At 51.0% G+C, this 23,664-nt stretch overlaps 1 long non-coding RNA gene and 13 other non-coding genes across 15 annotated transcripts in view; all 14 read right to left on the bottom strand.

Moving 5' to 3' along the window:
* LOC102163738 (uncharacterized) overlaps positions 1-23,664 on the bottom strand; it is a 236,099-nt gene that overhangs the window by 43,681 nt on the left and 168,754 nt on the right. The window lies entirely within an intron of this gene.
* On the bottom strand, positions 191-262 carry LOC146402018 (small nucleolar RNA SNORD113/SNORD114 family). The gene has a single exon (XR_014811586.1). It is a non-coding gene; the product is annotated as a small nucleolar RNA SNORD113/SNORD114 family (small nucleolar RNA).
* On the bottom strand, positions 2,753-2,827 carry LOC146402017 (small nucleolar RNA SNORD113/SNORD114 family). Its single transcript, XR_014811660.1, has one exon. It is a non-coding gene; the product is annotated as a small nucleolar RNA SNORD113/SNORD114 family (small nucleolar RNA).
* On the bottom strand, positions 3,737-3,808 carry LOC146402016 (small nucleolar RNA SNORD113/SNORD114 family). The gene has a single exon (XR_014811585.1). It is a non-coding gene; the product is annotated as a small nucleolar RNA SNORD113/SNORD114 family (small nucleolar RNA).
* LOC146402015 (small nucleolar RNA SNORD113/SNORD114 family) lies at positions 6,299-6,373 on the bottom strand. Its single transcript, XR_014811659.1, has one exon. It is a non-coding gene; the product is annotated as a small nucleolar RNA SNORD113/SNORD114 family (small nucleolar RNA).
* LOC146402014 (small nucleolar RNA SNORD113/SNORD114 family) lies at positions 7,291-7,362 on the bottom strand. Its single transcript, XR_014811584.1, has one exon. It is a non-coding gene; the product is annotated as a small nucleolar RNA SNORD113/SNORD114 family (small nucleolar RNA).
* Positions 9,853-9,927, bottom strand: LOC146402013 (small nucleolar RNA SNORD113/SNORD114 family). The gene has a single exon (XR_014811658.1). It is a non-coding gene; the product is annotated as a small nucleolar RNA SNORD113/SNORD114 family (small nucleolar RNA).
* Positions 10,837-10,908, bottom strand: LOC146402012 (small nucleolar RNA SNORD113/SNORD114 family). The gene has a single exon (XR_014811583.1). It is a non-coding gene; the product is annotated as a small nucleolar RNA SNORD113/SNORD114 family (small nucleolar RNA).
* Positions 13,399-13,473, bottom strand: LOC146402011 (small nucleolar RNA SNORD113/SNORD114 family). Its single transcript, XR_014811657.1, has one exon. It is a non-coding gene; the product is annotated as a small nucleolar RNA SNORD113/SNORD114 family (small nucleolar RNA).
* Positions 14,383-14,454, bottom strand: LOC146402010 (small nucleolar RNA SNORD113/SNORD114 family). The gene has a single exon (XR_014811582.1). It is a non-coding gene; the product is annotated as a small nucleolar RNA SNORD113/SNORD114 family (small nucleolar RNA).
* On the bottom strand, positions 16,945-17,019 carry LOC146402009 (small nucleolar RNA SNORD113/SNORD114 family). The gene has a single exon (XR_014811656.1). It is a non-coding gene; the product is annotated as a small nucleolar RNA SNORD113/SNORD114 family (small nucleolar RNA).
* On the bottom strand, positions 17,929-18,000 carry LOC146402008 (small nucleolar RNA SNORD113/SNORD114 family). Its single transcript, XR_014811581.1, has one exon. It is a non-coding gene; the product is annotated as a small nucleolar RNA SNORD113/SNORD114 family (small nucleolar RNA).
* Positions 20,491-20,565, bottom strand: LOC146402007 (small nucleolar RNA SNORD113/SNORD114 family). Its single transcript, XR_014811655.1, has one exon. It is a non-coding gene; the product is annotated as a small nucleolar RNA SNORD113/SNORD114 family (small nucleolar RNA).
* On the bottom strand, positions 21,483-21,554 carry LOC146402006 (small nucleolar RNA SNORD113/SNORD114 family). The gene has a single exon (XR_014811580.1). It is a non-coding gene; the product is annotated as a small nucleolar RNA SNORD113/SNORD114 family (small nucleolar RNA).

Raw genomic sequence — 23,664 nt, 5'->3', positions numbered from 1 at the left:
ACCAGGGACCTGGCGCCTTGGGAATGCCGGCCCTCCCTCGCTCTCCTCCTTCAGTTCTGGCAGGCTGGTCCACAGGGGCTCCCACTGGCCCACTGGGCGAACGCAAGCACCAGGAAGGCCCCCCAGAGGACACACGGACGGCCCCCCTGGATGCCTGGCCTCGCCCGCGAGGGTCACGGCACGGAGGACATTGGACCTCAGCGTTCCAGACACGTATTCATCGTACACGACTCATACGCCACCAGTAGTCATCATCGATCCAATACTGTCCCCCTTTCCTACCTAACACTCTAATTTCTTTGTCGACTCAATTGAAAACATGCAGTGGTTCTCTGGGGCCGAGCACTTAAGGATCAGCCTTGTCACTACTGTGGCGGGGATTGGATCCTTGGCCTGGAAACTTCTGTTTTCCACAGAAGGACCAAAATAAATTAATCAAATCAAAAAGTGAGGAATCATTTTAGAAGTACCTTTTACAAACAACATACTAAACAAGCACCTCGAATCATTCTTCCCCTAACACATCTCAGACCAATGCTCTCTTTCGCTATAGGTGCCTTAATCTATATCATGGTCTATACTCCATACTCAACACTCAGATGCCGCTGCCTCCGCTACTTAGATTCTGCATTTCTTTTGGATTCCGTACCCGGATTTACTTATTTTCTTCCCCGGGACTGTGGCACAAGAAAGTTCCCACGCCCGTCATCAAACCCACACCACAGCACCGACCCAGGTAAAGCCGGATCCTTAACCCACCGCTGTCAGGAAACTCCCCCACATTTCTTAATAGTACAGTAATCACTCGAATCGAAAAAGTCCAAGCAAAGAAACTCAGCCGTTACTCACATTAATCTCCATTCTACTATATAGAGGCAACCACCGAGCCCGTGCCCGTGGCAGATGTTCAACCATCTCTAACGCCTTCATCCTGGGCGGTACAGAACACAGAGGGTGACAAAGGCGTTAGGATCTAATTGCCACTGATCATCGTTGCCCGACTTCCCCTTACACAATATTTATGCATTTATCACTTCCTATATACTTTCATTCTAGTGAAAGAAAAAACAAAAACAAACCAACCTCAATCTTTACTCCGTGGCAGAACTTAAACGGACTTTTATGAACGCATTGCTATCTAACTTTGGTCAGATATCCGACCCTTGCCAGGTATTTGATGGGCCTCACTGTTTTCAAGGTTCATGAACAGCCTCATTTCCTAAGCCTCTTCATATGTGGACAATGATTCACCCTATTTTTCCTTATTTCTTCACTTACGTTTGCTTAATGATTCTGGCACGCAGCCATTCCTAACAAACCCACGACAAAGAAATAAATACGAGAACACATGACCTTTGTATACCCCTGGCATCTCTCTCCAGACACAATTTCCCCCAAGAGAGGAGACTCCTTAGGTGCTGGGACAGACCTCAGAGTTTCAGAGATGCTTTCTTCCTTCAGGACTCTTCCCGTCACGCGCCTCATCACTGGTCCGTGACGGGGTCTCTGTGCCTCCTTCACGTGTATTACTTCATTGACGGATTCAGCAATTCCCACACAGTCATTCAGACACTCAATCATTCACAACACCCAAGAAGACGTGTGACGTCACCGTGGGATCACGCTCAATCCGCTCCAGCGTGAGCACGTTTGACAGCACAAAGCACAGCCAATGATGAAAAAGAGAAAGAAAAGAAAAGGGATCACCGTCGCGTCTTGCCTCTACATTTCATCTGCCCTGTTACTTAACAATGTAAAGCATAGCCATGCTTTAGAGACTGTTTTGTCTCTTGACTGAAAGAACTACCTCAAACTTGAAACTGACTCACAACAATACAGGAAATTTCTAACACTTAGAACTCTTCAAGTCTCTCTGATAATTGGCCACAAAGGTGACCGTTTGACTGACTTATCTCATAAGGAGCGCTGCTGTTGGCAGTTTTGATTAATATTTCTTTCTTCAACATATTTGCTCATAATTAGACAACAACATATGCTCTTCAACTATTACCTATAACTTTCATGGTGTTCTCCTTGCTGTATGAATACTTTGAAAACGTATACGCTGTAAGAACCCGAACTTTCTGTGTTCCTAACACCTGTCCACAGGATGGCCTAAACAGAGCCAAAGAGGATGGACTGTGTGGGGCCACAGGGCTTCAGACCCTTATCATGCGTCATTCATGACTCACCACTGGGACCTGACCCATGTTCTAATCATCACGGGTACATTAGGCCAATGTCACTTCCCATGTTCATGTTTTGGGATCAATTTAATGTTTCCTTCATAACAAGAAGTACTTGATTAACGAAAATCAGAGTACAAGACACTTGAATATCCCTGATGATCTAAGTAGTACCAAAAGAGATTGTATCTTCCTTTGGTGAAATCCCTATTGTCAATTAACCAGCATAAAGGTTCATGCCTTAGTTCTCAAGGGACGATTAGTCACCTGGGGATTCTACATAGGACATTTTAAAGACATGGAAAACACTGGCCCCGATGACCCAAACCAAGACAGCCCGAGGCCATGCCTCACCTTGGGATCTCTCCTGCCACCACCGCCAGAGGAGGGGTCTCGGCCCCACGCAGCCTGGCCTGGCCTTCGGCTTCCACCCTATAAGGGAGACCCAAGAGACAAGGTGACACCCACAGTGAGACGCCATCGACTGGGCTCCTCGGGCGGTCGGCGCTGCCCCGTTGGGCTCGAGGATGGAAAGGCAGGAAGAGAAAGGCCCCGTTTCCTTGCGAGTGGACCTCAGAGTTCCAGACACACATTATTCGTCATCGATGCCTCATACGCTGGCATTGATCATCATCGATCCAGAAAAGGGGGACCTTCTCTTCCTTCGCCATGGCCCGTGGAGTCAGGCATTCCTCCCCGCACGGCCACTGGGCAACCCAAGGGGCCCGCCCCACCCAACGAGGCCTCGCCATCCCTCGGGGGGCCTCTAGGACCCGTCCCCTGGCTTTCGGTCTCTCTGGGCCGCGGAGGACCAGCTGGGCCCCTGTGCAGGACGTCCTTCCTAGCCAGAGCTGTCCCATCCCTGGGACGCCAGAGCCCTTCTGGACTGCTGGCCTCGCCCGCATCTGCCGCCCACCCTCCACCAGCCCCTCGCACTGCCCTGCCCAGCCCAGCCCCGACAAGCCCTGGGATGCTGCTCACACTGGTCCCCTGGCTCCAAAGACAACGCTGCCATCCTCGCCTGCTCATCCAGGAAGGAGCCGGCCTTCGGGCCTGGCGGCTGCCTGCTGAAGAGTACAAAGCCAAGAGCAGGAGACCCAATGGCACAGCCATTCTCCAGGCTCGCGGCTTCCACATGCACGCCTCCATCGGGGCAACCCTGCTGGCAGGGCACAGCCCTGTCTCGGGACACCCACCAACCACCAGCTGGCCGCCCAGCCCCGGGACAGAGGGGGGCCCTCCCTGACCCTGCCTACCTCACCCTTGCCCCACGGCCTCAGCCTCGGGGACATCAGCCCAAGACCTCTGGCCAACCTGCAGCCCATGGCATGGCAAGAGGCAGACCATGGGGGGTGGGGTCACCAGGGACCTGGCGCCTTGGGAATGCCGGCCCTCCCTCGCTCTCCTCCTTCAGTTCTGGCAGGCTGGTCCACAGGGGCTCCCACTGGCCCACTGGGCGAACGCAAGCACCAGGAAGGCCCCCCAGAGGACACACGGACGGCCCCCCTGGATGCCTGGCCTCGCCCGCGAGGGTCACGGCACGGAGGACATTGGACCTCAGCGTTCCAGACACGTATTCATCGTACACGACTCATACGCCACCAGTAGTCATCATCGATCCAATACTGTCCCCCTTTCCTACTTAACACTCTAATTTCTTTGTCGACTCAATTGAAAACATGCAGTGGTTCTCTGGGGCCGAGCACTTAAGGATCAGCCTTGTCACTACTGTGGCGGGGATTGGATCCTTGGCCTGGAAACTTCTGTTTTCCACACAAGGACCAAAATAAATTAATCAAATCAAAAAGTGAGGAATCATTTTAGAAGTACCTTTTACAAACAACATACTAAACAAGCACCTCGAATCATTCTTCCCCTAACACATCTCAGACCAATGCTCTCTTTCGCTATAGGTGCCTTAATCTATATCATGGTCTATACTCCATACTCAACACTCAGATGCCGCTGCCTCCGCTACTTAGATTCTGCATTTCTTTTGGATTCCGTACCCGGATTTACTTATTTTCTTCCCCGGGACTGTGGCACAAGAAAGTTCCCACGCCCGTCATCAAACCCACACCACAGCACCGACCCAGGTAAAGCCGGATCCTTAACCCACCGCTGTCAGGAAACTCCCCCACATTTCTTAATAGTACAGTAATCACTCGAATCGAAAAAGTCCAAGCAAAGAAACTCAGCCGTTACTCACATTAATCTCCATTCTACTATATAGAGGCAACCACCGAGCCCGTGCCCGTGGCAGATGTTCAACCATCTCTAACGCCTTCATCCTGGGCGGTACAGAACACAGAGGGTGACAAAGGCGTTAGGATCTAATTGCCACTGATCATCGTTGCCCGACTTCCCCTTACACAATATTTATGCATTTATCACTTCCTATATACTTTCATTCTAGTGAAAGAAAAAACAAAAACAAACCAACCTCAATCTTTACTCCGTGGCAGAACTTAAACGGACTTTTATGAACGCATTGCTATCTAACTTTGGTCAGATATCCGACCCTTGCCAGGTATTTGATGGGCCTCACTGTTTTCAAGGTTCATGAACAGCCTCATTTCCTAAGCCTCTTCATATGTGGACAATGATTCACCCTATTTTTCCTTATTTCTTCACTTACGTTTGCTTAATGATTCTGGCACGCAGCCATTCCTAACAAACCCACGACAAAGAAATAAATACGAGAACACATGACCTTTGTATACCCCTGGCATCTCTCTCCAGACACAATTTCCCCCAAGAGAGGAGACTCCTTAGGTGCTGGGACAGACCTCAGAGTTTCAGAGATGCTTTCTTCCTTCAGGACTCTTCCCGTCACGCGCCTCATCACTGGTCCGTGACGGGGTCTCTGTGCCTCCTTCACGTGTATTACTTCATTGACGGATTCAGCAATTCCCACACAGTCATTCAGACACTCAATCATTCACAACACCCAAGAAGACGTGTGACGTCACCGTGGGATCACGCTCAATCCGCTCCAGCGTGAGCACGTTTGACAGCACAAAGCACAGCCAATGATGAAAAAGAGAAAGAAAAGAAAAGGGATCACCGTCGCGTCTTGCCTCTACATTTCATCTGCCCTGTTACTTAACAATGTAAAGCATAGCCATGCTTTAGAGACTGTTTTGTCTCTTGACTGAAAGAACTACCTCAAACTTGAAACTGACTCACAACAATACAGGAAATTTCTAACACTTACAACTCTTCAAGTCTCTCTGATAATTGGCCACAAAGGTGACCGTTTGACTGACTTATCTCATAAGGAGCGCTGCTGTTGGCAATTTTGATTAATATTTCTTTCTTCAACATATTTGTTCGTAATTAGACAACAACATATGCTCTTCAACTATTACCTATAACTTTCATGGTGTTCTCCTTGCTGTATGAATACTTTGAAAACGTATACGCTGTAAGAACCCGAACTTTCTGTGTTCCTAACACCTGTCCACAGGATGGCCTAAACAGAGCCAAAGAGGATGGACTGTGTGGGGCCACAGGGCTTCAGACCCTTATCATGCGTCATTCATGACTCACCACTGGGACCTGACCCATGTTCTAATCATCACGGGTACATTAGGCCAATGTCACTTCCCATGTTCATGTTTTGGGATCAATTTAATGTTTCCTTCATAACAAGAAGTACTTGATTAACGAAAATCAGAGTACAAGACACTTGAATATCCCTGATGATCTAAGTAGTACCAAAAGAGATTGTATCTTCCTTTGGTGAAATCCCTATTGTCAATTAACCAGCATAAAGGTTCATGCCTTAGTTCTCAAGGGACGATTAGTCACCTGGGGATTCTACATAGGACATTTTAAAGACATGGAAAACACTGGCCCCGATGACCCAAACCAAGACAGCCCGAGGCCATGCCTCACCTTGGGATCTCTCCTGCCACCACCGCCAGAGGAGGGGTCTCGGCCCCACGCAGCCTGGCCTGGCCTTCGGCTTCCACCCTATAAGGGAGACCCAAGAGACAAGGTGACACCCACAGTGAGACGCCATCGACTGGGCTCCTCGGGCGGTCGGCGCTGCCCCGTTGGGCTCGAGGATGGAAAGGCAGGAAGAGAAAGGCCCCGTTTCCTTGCGAGTGGACCTCAGAGTTCCAGACACACATTATTCGTCATCGATGCCTCATACGCTGGCATTGATCATCATCGATCCAGAAAAGGGGGACCTTCTCTTCCTTCGCCATGGCCCGTGGAGTCAGGCATTCCTCCCCGCACGGCCACTGGGCAACCCAAGGGGCCCGCCCCACCCAACGAGGCCTCGCCATCCCTCGGGGAGCCTCTAGGACCCGTCCCCTGGCTTTCGGTCTCTCTGGGCCGTGGACGACCAGCTGGGCCCCTGTGCAGGACGTCCAAGAGACCTTCCTAGCCAGAGCTGTCCCATCCCTGGGACGCCAGAGCCCTTCTGGACTGCTGGCCTCGCCCGCATCTGCCGCCCACCCTCCACCAGCCCCTCGCACTGCCCTGCCCAGCCCAGCCCCGACAAGCCCTGGGATGCTGCTCACACTGGTCCCCTGGCTCCAAAGACAACGCTGCCATCCTCGCCTGCTCATCCAGGAAGGAGCCAGCCTTCGGGCCTGGCGGCTGCCTGCTGAAGAGTACAAAGCCAAGAGCAGGAGACCCAATGGCACAGCCATTCTCCAGGCTCGCGGCTTCCACATGCACGCCTCCATCGGGGCAACCCTGCTGGCAGGGCACAGCCCTGTCTCGGGACACCCACCAACCACCAGCTGGCCGCCCAGCCCCGGGACAGAGGGGGGCCCTCCCTGACCCTGCCTACCTCACCCTTGCCCCACGGCCTCAGCCTCGGGGACATCAGCCCAAGACCTCTGGCCAACCTGCAGCCCATGGCATGGCAAGAGGCAGACCATGGGGGGTGGGGTCACCAGGGACCTGGCGCCTTGGGAATGCCGGCCCTCCCTCGCTCTCCTCCTTCAGTTCTGGCAGGCTGGTCCACAGGGGCTCCCACTGGCCCACTGGGCGAACGCAAGCACCAGGAAGGCCCCCCAGAGGACACACGGACGGCCCCCCTGGATGCCTGGCCTCGCCCGCGAGGGTCACGGCACGGAGGACATTGGACCTCAGCGTTCCAGACACGTATTCATCGTACACGACTCATACGCCACCAGTAGTCATCATCGATCCAATACTGTCCCCCTTTCCTACTTAACACTCTAATTTCTTTGTCGACTCAATTGAAAACATGCAGTGGTTCTCTGGGGCCGAGCACTTAAGGATCAGCCTTGTCACTACTGTGGCGGGGATTGGATCCTTGGCCTGGAAACTTCTGTTTTCCACACAAGGACCAAAATAAATTAATCAAATCAAAAAGTGAGGAATCATTTTAGAAGTACCTTTTACAAACAACATACTAAACAAGCACCTCGAATCATTCTTCCCCTAACACATCTCAGACCAATGCTCTCTTTCGCTATAGGTGCCTTAATCTATATCATGGTCTATACTCCATACTCAACACTCAGATGCCGCTGCCTCCGCTACTTAGATTCTGCATTTCTTTTGGATTCCGTACCCGGATTTACTTATTTTCTTCCCCGGGACTGTGGCACAAGAAAGTTCCCACGCCCGTCATCAAACCCACACCACAGCACCGACCCAGGTAAAGCCGGATCCTTAACCCACCGCTGTCAGGAAACTCCCCCACATTTCTTAATAGTACAGTAATCACTCGAATCGAAAAAGTCCAAGCAAAGAAACTCAGCCGTTACTCACATTAATCTCCATTCTACTATATAGAGGCAACCACCGAGCCCGTGCCCGTGGCAGATGTTCAACCATCTCTAACGCCTTCATCCTGGGCGGTACAGAACACAGAGGGTGACAAAGGCGTTAGGATCTAATTGCCACTGATCATCGTTGCCCGACTTCCCCTTACACAATATTTATGCATTTATCACTTCCTATATACTTTCATTCTAGTGAAAGAAAAAACAAAAACAAACCAACCTCAATCTTTACTCCGTGGCAGAACTTAAACGGACTTTTATGAACGCATTGCTATCTAACTTTGGTCAGATATCCGACCCTTGCCAGGTATTTGATGGGCCTCACTGTTTTCAAGGTTCATGAACAGCCTCATTTCCTAAGCCTCTTCATATGTGGACAATGATTCACCCTATTTTTCCTTATTTCTTCACTTACGTTTGCTTAATGATTCTGGCACGCAGCCATTCCTAACAAACCCACGACAAAGAAATAAATACGAGAACACATGACCTTTGTATACCCCTGGCATCTCTCTACAGACACAATTTCCCCCAAGAGAGGAGACTCCTTAGGTGCTGGGACAGACCTCAGAGTTTCAGAGATGCTTTCTTCCTTCAGGACTCTTCCCGTCACGCGCCTCATCACTGGTCCGTGACGGGGTCTCTGTGCCTCCTTCACGTGTATTACTTCATTGACGGATTCAGCAATTCCCACACAGTCATTCAGACACTCAATCATTCACAACACCCAAGAAGACGTGTGACGTCACCGTGGGATCACGCTCAATCCGCTCCAGCGTGAGCACGTTTGACAGCACAAAGCACAGCCAATGATGAAAAAGAGAAAGAAAAGAAAAGGGATCACCGTCGCGTCTTGCCTCTACATTTCATCTGCCCTGTTACTTAACAATGTAAAGCATAGCCATGCTTTAGAGACTGTTTTGTCTCTTGACTGAAAGAACTACCTCAAACTTGAAACTGACTCACAACAATACAGGAAATTTCTAACACTTACAACTCTTCAAGTCTCTCTGATAATTGGCCACAAAGGTGACCGTTTGACTGACTTATCTCATAAGGAGCGCTGCTGTTGGCAGTTTTGATTAATATTTCTTTCTTCAACATATTTGCTCATAATTAGACAACAACATATGCTCTTCAACTATTACCTATAACTTTCATGGTGTTCTCCTTGCTGTATGAATACTTTGAAAACGTATACGCTGTAAGAACCCGAACTTTCTGTGTTCCTAACACCTGTCCACAGGATGGCCTAAACAGAGCCAAAGAGGATGGACTGTGTGGGGCCACAGGGCTTCAGACCCTTATCATGCGTCATTCATGACTCACCACTGGGACCTGACCCATGTTCTAATCATCACGGGTACATTAGGCCAATGTCACTTCCCATGTTCATGTTTTGGGATCAATTTAATGTTTCCTTCATAACAAGAAGTACTTGATTAACGAAAATCAGAGTACAAGACACTTGAATATCCCTGATGATCTAAGTAGTACCAAAAGAGATTGTATCTTCCTTTGGTGAAATCCCTATTGTCAATTAACCAGCATAAAGGTTCATGCCTTAGTTCTCAAGGGACGATTAGTCACCTGGGGATTCTACATAGGACATTTTAAAGACATGGAAAACACTGGCCCCGATGACCCAAACCAAGACAGCCCGAGGCCATGCCTCACCTTGGGATCTCTCCTGCCACCACCGCCAGAGGAGGGGTCTCGGCCCCACGCAGCCTGGCCTGGCCTTCGGCTTCCACCCTATAAGGGAGACCCAAGAGACAAGGTGACACCCACAGTGAGACGCCATCGACTGGGCTCCTCGGGCGGTCGGCGCTGCCCCGTTGGGCTCGAGGATGGAAAGGCAGGAAGAGAAAGGCCCCGTTTCCTTGCGAGTGGACCTCAGAGTTCCAGACACACATTATTCGTCATCGATGCCTCATACGCTGGCATTGATCATCATCGATCCAGAAAAGGGGGACCTTCTCTTCCTTCGCCATGGCCCGTGGAGTCAGGCATTCCTCCCCGCACGGCCACTGGGCAACCCAAGGGGCCCGCCCCACCCAACGAGGCCTCGCCATCCCTCGGGGGGCCTCTAGGACCCGTCCCCTGGCTTTCGGTCTCTCTGGGCCGCGGAGGACCAGCTGGGCCCCTGTGCAGGACGTCCTTCCTAGCCAGAGCTGTCCCATCCCTGGGACGCCAGAGCCCTTCTGGACTGCTGGCCTCGCCCGCATCTGCCGCCCACCCTCCACCAGCCCCTCGCACTGCCCTGCCCAGCCCAGCCCCGACAAGCCCTGGGATGCTGCTCACACTGGTCCCCTGGCTCCAAAGACAACGCTGCCATCCTCGCCTGCTCATCCAGGAAGGAGCCGGCCTTCGGGCCTGGCGGCTGCCTGCTGAAGAGTACAAAGCCAAGAGCAGGAGACCCAATGGCACAGCCATTCTCCAGGCTCGCGGCTTCCACATGCACGCCTCCATCGGGGCAACCCTGCTGGCAGGGCACAGCCCTGTCTCGGGACACCCACCAACCACCAGCTGGCCGCCCAGCCCCGGGACAGAGGTGGGCCCTCCCTGACCCTGCCTACCTCACCCTTGCCCCACGGCCTCAGCCTCGGGGACATCAGCCCAAGACCTCTGGCCAACCTGCAGCCCATGGCATGGCAAGAGGCAGACCATGGGGGGTGGGGTCACCAGGGACCTGGCGCCTTGGGAATGCCGGCCCTCCCTCGCTCTCCTCCTTCAGTTCTGGCAGGCTGGTCCACAGGGGCTCCCACTGGCCCACTGGGCGAACGCAAGCACCAGGAAGGCCCCCCAGAGGACACACGGACGGCCCCCCTGGATGCCTGGCCTCGCCCGCGAGGGTCACGGCACGGAGGACATTGGACCTCAGCGTTCCAGACACGTATTCATCGTACACGACTCATACGCCACCAGTAGTCATCATCGATCCAATACTGTCCCCCTTTCCTACTTAACACTCTAATTTCTTTGTCGACTCAATTGAAAACATGCAGTGGTTCTCTGGGGCCGAGCACTTAAGGATCAGCCTTGTCACTACTGTGGCGGGGATTGGATCCTTGGCCTGGAAACTTCTGTTTTCCACACAAGGACCAAAATAAATTAATCAAATCAAAAAGTGAGGAATCATTTTAGAAGTACCTTTTACAAACAACATACTAAACAAGCACCTCGAATCATTCTTCCCCTAACACATCTCAGACCAATGCTCTCTTTCGCTATAGGTGCCTTAATCTATATCATGGTCTATACTCCATACTCAACACTCAGATGCCGCTGCCTCCGCTACTTAGATTCTGCATTTCTTTTGGATTCCGTACCCGGATTTACTTATTTTCTTCCCCGGGACTGTGGCACAAGAAAGTTCCCACGCCCGTCATCAAACCCACACCACAGCACCGACCCTGGTAAAGCCGGATCCTTAACCCACCGCTGTCAGGAAACTCCCCCACATTTCTTAATAGTACAGTAATCACTCGAATCGAAAAAGTCCAAGCAAAGAAACTCAGCCGTTACTCACATTAATCTCCATTCTACTATATAGAGGCAACCACCGAGCCCGTGCCCGTGGCAGATGTTCAACCATCTCTAACGCCTTCATCCTGGGCGGTACAGAACACAGAGGGTGACAAAGGCGTTAGGATCTAATTGCCACTGATCATCGTTGCCCGACTTCCCCTTACACAATATTTATGCATTTATCACTTCCTATATACTTTCATTCTAGTGAAAGAAAAAACAAAAACAAACCAACCTCAATCTTTACTCCGTGGCAGAACTTAAACGGACTTTTATGAACGCATTGCTATCTAACTTTGGTCAGATATCCGACCCTTGCCAGGTATTTGATGGGCCTCACTGTTTTCAAGGTTCATGAACAGCCTCATTTCCTAAGCCTCTTCATATGTGGACAATGATTCACCCTATTTTTCCTTATTTCTTCACTTACGTTTGCTTAATGATTCTGGCACGCAGCCATTCCTAACAAACCCACGACAAAGAAATAAATACGAGAACACATGACCTTTGTATACCCCTGGCATCTCTCTACAGACACAATTTCCCCCAAGAGAGGAGACTCCTTAGGTGCTGGGACAGACCTCAGAGTTTCAGAGATGCTTTCTTCCTTCAGGACTCTTCCCGTCACGCGCCTCATCACTGGTCCGTGACGGGGTCTCTGTGCCTCCTTCACGTGTATTACTTCATTGACGGATTCAGCAATTCCCACACAGTCATTCAGACACTCAATCATTCACAACACCCAAGAAGACGTGTGACGTCACCGTGGGATCACGCTCAATCCGCTCCAGCGTGAGCACGTTTGACAGCACAAAGCACAGCCAATGATGAAAAAGAGAAAGAAAAGAAAAGGGATCACCGTCGCGTCTTGCCTCTACATTTCATCTGCCCTGTTACTTAACAATGTAAAGCATAGCCATGCTTTAGAGACTGTTTTGTCTCTTGACTGAAAGAACTACCTCAAACTTGAAACTGACTCACAACAATACAGGAAATTTCTAACACTTACAACTCTTCAAGTCTCTCTGATAATTGGCCACAAAGGTGACCGTTTGACTGACTTATCTCATAAGGAGCGCTGCTGTTGGCAGTTTTGATTAATATTTCTTTCTTCAACATATTTGTTCGTAATTAGACAACAACATATGCTCTTCAACTATTACCTATAACTTTCATGGTGTTCTCCTTGCTGTATGAATACTTTGAAAACGTATACGCTGTAAGAACCCGAACTTTCTGTGTTCCTAACACCTGTCCACAGGATGGCCTAAACAGAGCCAAAGAGGATGGACTGTGTGGGGCCACAGGGCTTCAGACCCTTATCATGCGTCATTCATGACTCACCACTGGGACCTGACCCATGTTCTAATCATCACGGGTACATTAGGCCAATGTCACTTCCCATGTTCATGTTTTGGGATCAATTTAATGTTTCCTTCATAACAAGAAGTACTTGATTAACGAAAATCAGAGTACAAGACACTTGAATATCCCTGATGATCTAAGTAGTACCAAAAGAGATTGTATCTTCCTTTGGTGAAATCCCTATTGTCAATTAACCAGCATAAAGGTTCATGCCTTAGTTCTCAAGGGACGATTAGTCACCTGGGGATTCTACATAGGACATTTTAAAGACATGGAAAACACTGGCCCCGATGACCCAAACCAAGACAGCCCGAGGCCATGCCTCACCTTGGGATCTCTCCTGCCACCACCGCCAGAGGAGGGGTCTCGGCCCCACGCAGCCTGGCCTGGCCTTCGGCTTCCACCCTATAAGGGAGACCCAAGAGACAAGGTGACACCCACAGTGAGACGCCATCGACTGGGCTCCTCGGGCGGTCGGCGCTGCCCCGTTGGGCTCGAGGATGGAAAGGCAGGAAGAGAAAGGCCCCGTTTCCTTGCGAGTGGACCTCAGAGTTCCAGACACACATTATTCGTCATCGATGCCTCATACGCTGGCATTGATCATCATCGATCCAGAAAAGGGGGACCTTCTCTTCCTTCGCCATGGCCCGTGGAGTCAGGCATTCCTCCCCGCACGGCCACTGGGCAACCCAAGGGGCCCGCCCCACCCAACGAGGCCTCGCCATCCCTCGGGGGGCCTCTAGGACCCGTCCCCTGGCTTTCGGTCTCTCTGGGCCGCGGAGGACCAGCTGGGCCCCTGTGCAGGACGTCCTTCCTAGCCAGAGCTGTCCCATCCCTGGGACGCCAGAGCCCTTCTGGACTGCTGGCCTCGCCCGCATCTGCCGCCCACCCTCCACCAGCCCCTCGCACTGCCCTGCCCAGCCCAGCCCCGACAAGCCCTGGGATGCTGCTCACACTGGTCCCCTGGCTCCAAAGACAACGCTGCCATCCTCGCCTGCTCATCCAGGAAGGAGCCGGCCTTCGGGCCTGGCGGCTGCCTGCTGAAGAGTACAAAGCCAAGAGCAGGAGACCCAATGGCACAGCCATTCTCCAGGCTCGCGGCTTCCACATGCACGCCTCCATCGGGGCAACCCTGCTGGCAGGGCACAGCCCTGTCTCGGGACACCCACCAACCACCAGCTGGCCGCCCAGCCCCGGGACAGAGGTGGGCCCTCCCTGACCCTGCCTACCTCACCCTTGCCCCACGGCCTCAGCCTCGGGGACATCAGCCCAAGACCTCTGGCCAACCTGCAGCCCATGGCATGGCAAGAGGCAGACCATGGGGGGTGGGGTCACCAGGGACCTGGCGCCTTGGGAATGCCGGCCCTCCCTCGCTCTCCTCCTTCAGTTCTGGCAGGCTGGTCCACAGGGGCTCCCACTGGCCCACTGGGCGAACGCAAGCACCAGGAAGGCCCCCCAGAGGACACACGGACGGCCCCCCTGGATGCCTGGCCTCGCCCGCGAGGGTCACGGCACGGAGGACATTGGACCTCAGCGTTCCAGACACGTATTCATCGTACACGACTCATACGCCACCAGTAGTCATCATCGATCCAATACTGTCCCCCTTTCCTACTTAACACTCTAATTTCTTTGTCGACTCAATTGAAAACATGCAGTGGTTCTCTGGGGCCGAGCACTTAAGGATCAGCCTTGTCACTACTGTGGCGGGGATTGGATCCTTGGCCTGGAAACTTCTGTTTTCCACACAAGGACCAAAATAAATTAATCAAATCAAAAAGTGAGGAATCATTTTAGAAGTACCTTTTACAAACAACATACTAAACAAGCACCTCGAATCATTCTTCCCCTAACACATCTCAGACCAATGCTCTCTTTCGCTATAGGTGCCTTAATCTATATCATGGTCTATACTCCATACTCAACACTCAGATGCCGCTGCCTCCGCTACTTAGATTCTGCATTTCTTTTGGATTCCGTACCCGGATTTACTTATTTTCTTCCCCGGGACTGTGGCACAAGAAAGTTCCCACGCCCGTCATCAAACCCACACCACAGCACCGACCCAGGGAAAGCCGGATCCTTAACCCACCGCTGTCAGGAAACTCCCCCACATTTCTTAATAGTACAGTAATCACTCGAATCGAAAAAGTCCAAGCAAAGAAACTCAGCCGTTACTCACATTAATCTCCATTCTACTATATAGAGGCAACCACCGAGCCCGTGCCCGTGGCAGATGTTCAACCATCTCTAACGCCTTCATCCTGGGCGGTACAGAACACAGAGGGTGACAAAGGCGTTAGGATCTAATTGCCACTGATCATCGTTGCCCGACTTCCCCTTACACAATATTTATGCATTTATCACTTCCTATATACTTTCATTCTAGTGAAAGAAAAAACAAAAACAAACCAACCTCAATCTTTACTCCGTGGCAGAACTTAAACGGACTTTTATGAACGCATTGCTATCTAACTTTGGTCAGATATCCGACCCTTGCCAGGTATTTGATGGGCCTCACTGTTTTCAAGGTTCATGAACAGCCTCATTTCCTAAGCCTCTTCATATGTGGACAATGATTCACCCTATTTTTCCTTATTTCTTCACTTACGTTTGCTTAATGATTCTGGCACGCAGCCATTCCTAACAAACCCACGACAAAGAAATAAATACGAGAACACATGACCTTTGTATACCCCTGGCATCTCTCTACAGACACAATTTCCCCCAAGAGAGGAGACTCCTTAGGTGCTGGGACAGACCTCAGAGTTTCAGAGATGCTTTCTTCCTTCAGGACTCTTCCCGTCACGCGCCTCATCACTGGTCCGTGACGGGGTCTCTGTGCCTCCTTCACGTGTATTACTTCATTGACGGATTCAGCAATTCCCACACAGTCATTCAGACACTCAATCATTCACAACACCCAAGAAGACGTGTGACGTCACCGTGGGATCACGCTCAATCCGCTCCAGCGTGAGCACGTTTGACAGCACAAAGCACAGCCAATGATGAAAAAGAGAAAGAAAAGAAAAGGGATCACCGTCGCGTCTTGCCTCTACATTTCATCTGCCCTGTTACTTAACAATGTAAAGCATAGCCATGCTTTAGAGACTGTTTTGTCTCTTGACTGAAAGAACTACCTCAAACTTGAAACTGACTCACAACAATACAGGAAATTTCTAACACTTACAACTCTTCAAGTCTCTCTGATAATTGGCCACAAAGGTGACCATTTGACTGACTTATCTCATAAGGAGCGCTGCTGTTGGCAGTTTTGATTAATATTTCTTTCTTCAACATATTTGCTCATAATTAGACAACAACATATGCTCTTCAACTATTACCTATAACTTTCATGGTGTTCTCCTTGCTGTATGAATACTTTGAAAACGTATACGCTGTAAGAACCCGAACTTTCTGTGTTCCTAACACCTGTCCACAGGATGGCCTAAACAGAGCCAAAGAGGATGGACTGTGTGGGGCCACAGGGCTTCAGACCCTTATCATGCGTCATTCATGACTCACCACTGGGACCTGACCCATGTTCTAATCATCACGGGTACATTAGGCCAATGTCACTTCCCATGTTCATGTTTTGGGATCAATTTAATGTTTCCTTCATAACAAGAAGTACTTGATTAACGAAAATCAGAGTACAAGACACTTGAATATCCCTGATGATCTAAGTAGTACCAAAAGAGATTGTATCTTCCTTTGGTGAAATCCCTATTGTCAATTAACCAGCATAAAGGTTCATGCCTTAGTTCTCAAGGGACGATTAGTCACCTGGGGATTCTACATAGGACATTTTAAAGACATGGAAAACACTGGCCCCGATGACCCAAACCAAGACAGCCCGAGGCCATGCCTCACCTTGGGATCTCTCCTGCCACCACCGCCAGAGGAGGGGTCTCGGCCCCACGCAGCCTGGCCTGGCCTTCGGCTTCCACCCTATAAGGGAGACCCAAGAGACAAGGTGACACCCACAGTGAGACGCCATCGACTGGGCTCCTCGGGCGGTCGGCGCTGCCCCGTTGGGCTCGAGGATGGAAAGGCAGGAAGAGAAAGGCCCCGTTTCCTTGCGAGTGGACCTCAGAGTTCCAGACACACATTATTCGTCATCGATGCCTCATACGCTGGCATTGATCATCATCGATCCAGAAAAGGGGGACCTTCTCTTCCTTCGCCATGGCCCGTGGAGTCAGGCATTCCTCCCCACACGGCCACTGGGCAACCCAAGGGGCCCGCCCCACCCAACGAGGCCTCGCCATCCCTCGGGGGGCCTCTAGGACCCGTCCCCTGGCTTTCGGTCTCTCTGGGCCGCGGAGGACCAGCTGGGCCCCTGTGCAGGACGTCCTTCCTAGCCAGAGCTGTCCCATCCCTGGGACGCCAGAGCCCTTCTGGACTGCTGGCCTCGCCCGCATCTGCCGCCCACCCTCCACCAGCCCCTCGCACTGCCCTGCCCAGCCCAGCCCCGACAAGCCCTGGGATGCTGCTCACACTGGTCCCCTGGCTCCAAAGACAACGCTGCCATCCTCGCCTGCTCATCCAGGAAGGAGCCGGCCTTCGGGCCTGGCGGCTGCCTGCTGAAGAGTACAAAGCCAAGAGCAGGAGACCCAATGGCACAGCCATTCTCCAGGCTCGCGGCTTCCACATGCACGCCTCCATCGGGGCAACCCTGCTGGCAGGGCACAGCCCTGTCTCGGGACACCCACCAACCACCAGCTGGCCGCCCAGCCCCGGGACAGAGGTGGGCCCTCCCTGACCCTGCCTACCTCACCCTTGCCCCACGGCCTCAGCCTCGGGGACATCAGCCCAAGACCTCTGGCCAACCTGCAGCCCATGGCATGGCAAGAGGCAGACCATGGGGGGTGGGGTCACCAGGGACCTGGCGCCTTGGGAATGCCGGCCCTCCCTCGCTCTCCTCCTTCAGTTCTGGCAGGCTGGTCCACAGGGGCTCCCACTGGCCCACTGGGCGAACGCAAGCACCAGGAAGGCCCCCCAGAGGACACACGGACGGCCCCCCTGGATGCCTGGCCTCGCCCGCGAGGGTCACGGCACGGAGGACATTGGACCTCAGCGTTCCAGACACGTATTCATCGTACACGACTCATACGCCACCAGTAGTCATCATCGATCCAATACTGTCCCCCTTTCCTACTTAACACTCTAATTTCTTTGTCGACTCAATTGAAAACATGCAGTGGTTCTCTGGGGCCGAGCACTTAAGGATCAGCCTTGTCACTACTGTGGCCGGGATTGGATCCTTGGCCTGGAAACTTCTGTTTTCCACACAAGGACCAAAATAAATTAATCAAATCAAAAAGTGAGGAATCATTTTAGAAGTACCTTTTACAAACAACATACTAAACAAGCACCTCGAATCATTCTTCCCCTAACACATCTCAGACCAATGCTCTCTTTCGCTATAGGTGCCTTAATCTATATCATGGTCTATACTCCATACTCAACACTCAGATGCCGCTGCCTCCGCTACTTAGATTCTGCATTTCTTTTGGATTCCGTACCCGGATTTACTTATTTTCTTCCCCGGGACTGTGGCACAAGAAAGTTCCCACGCCCGTCATCAAACCCACACCACAGCACCGACCCAGGTAAAGCCGGATCCTTAACCCACCGCTGTCAGGAAACTCCCCCACATTTCTTAATAGTACAGTAATCACTCGAATCGAAAAAGTCCAAGCAAAGAAACTCAGCCGTTACTCACATTAATCTCCATTCTACTATATAGAGGCAACCACCGAGCCCGTGCCCGTGGCAGATGTTCAACCATCTCTAACGCCTTCATCCTGGGCGGTACAGAACACAGAGGGTGACAAAGGCGTTAGGATCTAATTGCCACTGATCATCGTTGCCCGACTTCCCCTTACACAATATTTATGCATTTATCACTTCCTATATACTTTCATTCTAGTGAAAGAAAAAACAAAAACAAACCAACCTCAATCTTTACTCCGTGGCAGAACTTAAACGGACTTTTATGAACGCATTGCTATCTAACTTTGGTCAGATATCCGACCCTTGCCAGGTATTTGATGGGCCTCACTGTTTTCAAGGTTCATGAACAGCCTCATTTCCTAAGCCTCTTCATATGTGGACAATGATTCACCCTATTTTTCCTTATTTCTTCACTTACGTTTGCTTAATGATTCTGGCACGCAGCCATTCCTAACAAACCCACGACAAAGAAATAAATACGAGAACACATGACCTTTGTATACCCCTGGCATCTCTCTACAGACACAATTTCCCCCAAGAGAGGAGACTCCTTAGGTGCTGGGACAGACCTCAGAGTTTCAGAGATGCTTTCTTCCTTCAGGACTCTTCCCGTCACGCGCCTCATCACTGGTCCGTGACGGGGTCTCTGTGCCTCCTTCACGTGTATTACTTCATTGACGGATTCAGCAATTCCCACACAGTCATTCAGACACTCAATCATTCACAACACCCAAGAAGACGTGTGACGTCACCGTGGGATCACGCTCAATCCGCTCCAGCGTGAGCACGTTTGACAGCACAAAGCACAGCCAATGATGAAAAAGAGAAAGAAAAGAAAAGGGATCACCGTCGCGTCTTGCCTCTACATTTCATCTGCCCTGTTACTTAACAATGTAAAGCATAGCCATGCTTTAGAGACTGTTTTGTCTCTTGACTGAAAGAACTACCTCAAACTTGAAACTGACTCACAACAATACAGGAAATTTCTAACACTTAGAACTCTTCAAGTCTCTCTGATAATTGGCCACAAAGGTGACCGTTTGACTGACTTATCTCATAAGGAGCGCTGCTGTTGGCAGTTTTGATTAATATTTCTTTCTTCAACATATTTGCTCATAATTAGACAACAACATATGCTCTTCAACTATTACCTATAACTTTCATGGTGTTCTCCTTGCTGTATGAATACTTTGAAAACGTATACGCTGTAAGAACCCGAACTTTCTGTGTTCCTAACACCTGTCCACAGGATGGCCTAAACAGAGCCAAAGAGGATGGACTGTGTGGGGCCACAGGGCTTCAGACCCTTATCATGCGTCATTCATGACTCACCACTGGGACCTGACCCATGTTCTAATCATCACGGGTACATTAGGCCAATGTCACTTCCCATGTTCATGTTTTGGGATCAATTTAATGTTTCCTTCATAACAAGAAGTACTTGATTAACGAAAATCAGAGTACAAGACACTTGAATATCCCTGATGATCTAAGTAGTACCAAAAGAGATTGTATCTTCCTTTGGTGAAATCCCTATTGTCAATTAACCAGCATAAAGGTTCATGCCTTAGTTCTCAAGGGACGATTAGTCACCTGGGGATTCTACATAGGACATTTTAAAGACATGGAAAACACTGGCCCCGATGACCCAAACCAAGACAGCCCGAGGCCATGCCTCACCTTGGGATCTCTCCTGCCACCACCGCCAGAGGAGGGGTCTCGGCCCCACGCAGCCTGGCCTGGCCTTCGGCTTCCACCCTATAAGGGAGACCCAAGAGACAAGGTGACACCCACAGTGAGACGCCATCGACTGGGCTCCTCGGGCGGTCGGCGCTGCCCCGTTGGGCTCGAGGATGGAAAGGCAGGAAGAGAAAGGCCCCGTTTCCTTGCGAGTGGACCTCAGAGTTCCAGACACACATTATTCGTCATCGATGCCTCATACGCTGGCATTGATCATCATCGATCCAGAAAAGGGGGACCTTCTCTTCCTTCGCCATGGCCCGTGGAGTCAGGCATTCCTCCCCGCACGGCCACTGGGCAACCCAAGGGGCCCGCCCCACCCAACGAGGCCTCGCCATCCCTCGGGGAGCCTCTAGGACCCATCCCCTGGCTTTCGGTCTCTCTGGGCCGCGGAGGACCAGCTGGGCCCCTGTGCAGGACGTCCAAGAGACCTTCCTAGCCAGAGCTGTCCCATCCCTGGGACGCCAGAGCCCTTCTGGACTGCTGGCCTCGCCCGCATCTGCCGCCCACCCTCCACCAGCCCCTCGCACTGCCCTGCCCAGCCCAGCCCCGACAAGCCCTGGGATGCTGCTCACACTGGTCCCCTGGCTCCAAAGACAACGCTGCCATCCTCGCCTGCTCATCCAGGAAGGAGCCGGCCTTCGGGCCTGGCGGCTGCCTGCTGAAGAGTACAAAGCCAAGAGCAGGAGACCCAATGGCACAGCCATTCTCCAGGCTCGCGGCTTCCACATGCACGCCTCCATCGGGGCAACCCTGCTGGCAGGGCACAGCCCTGTCTCGGGACACCCACCAACCACCAGCTGGCCGCCCAGCCCCGGGACAGAGGTGGGCCCTCCCTGACCCTGCCTACCTCACCCTTGCCCCACGGCCTCAGCCTCGGGGACATCAGCCCAAGACCTCTGGCCAACCTGCAGCCCATGGCATGGCAAGAGGCAGACCATGGGGGGTGGGGTCACCAGGGACCTGGCGCCTTGGGAATGCCGGCCCTCCCTCGCTCTCCTCCTTCAGTTCTGGCAGGCTGGTCCACAGGGGCTCCCACTGGCCCACTGGGCGAACGCAAGCACCAGGAAGGCCCCCCAGAGGACACACGGACGGCCCCCCTGGATGCCTGGCCTCGCCCGCGAGGGTCACGGCACGGAGGACATTGGACCTCAGCGTTCCAGACACGTATTCATCGTACACGACTCATACGCCACCAGTAGTCATCATCGATCCAATACTGTCCCCCTTTCCTACTTAACACTCTAATTTCTTTGTCGACTCAATTGAAAACATGCAGTGGTTCTCTGGGGCCGAGCACTTAAGGATCAGCCTTGTCACTACTGTGGCGGGGATTGGATCCTTGGCCTGGAAACTTCTGTTTTCCACACAAGGACCAAAATAAATTAATCAAATCAAAAAGTGAGGAATCATTTTAGAAGTACCTTTTACAAACAACATACTAAACAAGCACCTCGAATCATTCTTCCCCTAACACATCTCAGACCAATGCTCTCTTTCGCTATAGGTGCCTTAATCTATATCATGGTCTATACTCCATACTCAACACTCAGATGCCGCTGCCTCCGCTACTTAGATTCTGCATTTCTTTTGGATTCCGTACCCGGATTTACTTATTTTCTTCCCCGGGACTGTGGCACAAGAAAGTTCCCACGCCCGTCATCAAACCCACACCACAGCACCGACCCAGGGAAAGCCGGATCCTTAACCCACCGCTGTCAGGAAACTCCCCCACATTTCTTAATAGTACAGTAATCACTCGAATCGAAAAAGTCCAAGCAAAGAAACTCAGCCGTTACTCACATTAATCTCCATTCTACTATATAGAGGCAACCACCGAGCCCGTGCCCGTGGCAGATGTTCAACCATCTCTAACGCCTTCATCCTGGGCGGTACAGAACACAGAGGGTGACAAAGGCGTTAGGATCTAATTGCCACTGATCATCGTTGCCCGACTTCCCCTTACACAATATTTATGCATTTATCACTTCCTATATACTTTCATTCTAGTGAAAGAAAAAACAAAAACAAACCAACCTCAATCTTTACTCCGTGGCAGAACTTAAACGGACTTTTATGAACGCATTGCTATCTAACTTTGGTCAGATATCCGACCCTTGCCAGGTATTTGATGGGCCTCACTGTTTTCAAGGTTCATGAACAGCCTCATTTCCTAAGCCTCTTCATATGTGGACAATGATTCACCCTATTTTTCCTTATTTCTTCACTTACGTTTGCTTAATGATTCTGGCACGCAGCCATTCCTAACAAACCCACGACAAAGAAATAAATACGAGAACACATGACCTTTGTATACCCCTGGCATCTCTCTACAGACACAATTTCCCCCAAGAGAGGAGACTCCTTAGGTGCTGGGACAGACCTCAGAGTTTCAGAGATGCTTTCTTCCTTCAGGACTCTTCCCGTCACGCGCCTCATCACTGGTCCGTGACGGGGTCTCTGTGCCTCCTTCACGTGTATTACTTCATTGACGGATTCAGCAATTCCCACACAGTCATTCAGACACTCAATCATTCACAACACCCAAGAAGACGTGTGACGTCACCGTGGGATCACGCTCAATCCGCTCCAGCGTGAGCACGTTTGACAGCACAAAGCACAGCCAATGATGAAAAAGAGAAAGAAAAGAAAAGGGATCACCGTCGCGTCTTGCCTCTACATTTCATCTGCCCTGTTACTTAACAATGTAAAGCATAGCCATGCTTTAGAGACTGTTTTGTCTCTTGACTGAAAGAACTACCTCAAACTTGAAACTGACTCACAACAATACAGGAAATTTCTAACACTTAGAACTCTTCAAGTCTCTCTGATAATTGGCCACAAAGGTGACCGTTTGACTGACTTATCTCATAAGGAGCGCTGCTGTTGGCAGTTTTGATTAATATTTCTTTCTTCAACATATTTGCTCGTAATTAGACAACAACATATGCTCTTCAACTATTACCTATAACTTTCATGGTGTTCTCCTTGCTGTATGAATACTTTGAAAACGTATACGCTGTAAGAACCCGAACTTTCTGTGTTCCTAACACCTGTCCACAGGATGGCCTAAACAGAGCCAAAGAGGATGGACTGTGTGGGGCCACAGGGCTTCAGACCCTTATCATGCGTCATTCATGACTCACCACTGGGACCTGACCCATGTTCTAATCATCACGGGTACATTAGGCCAATGTCACTTCCCATGTTCATGTTTTGGGATCAATTTAATGTTTCCTTCATAACAAGAAGTACTTGATTAACGAAAATCAGAGTACAAGACACTTGAATATCCCTGATGATCTAAGTAGTACCAAAAGAGATTG

The sequence above is a fragment of the Sus scrofa genome, chromosome 7 (assembly GCF_054392235.1).
Source record: "Sus scrofa isolate SSC_HxYL_T2T_F1_AM1 chromosome 7, Sscrofa_HxYL_maternal_Yorkshire_Landrace_v2.0, whole genome shotgun sequence".
In the NCBI taxonomy this organism is placed as follows: Eukaryota; Metazoa; Chordata; class Mammalia; order Artiodactyla; family Suidae; genus Sus; species Sus scrofa.
Note: the sequence above shows the minus strand (reverse complement) of the source record. Positions and strands in the feature narration are given on the sequence as shown.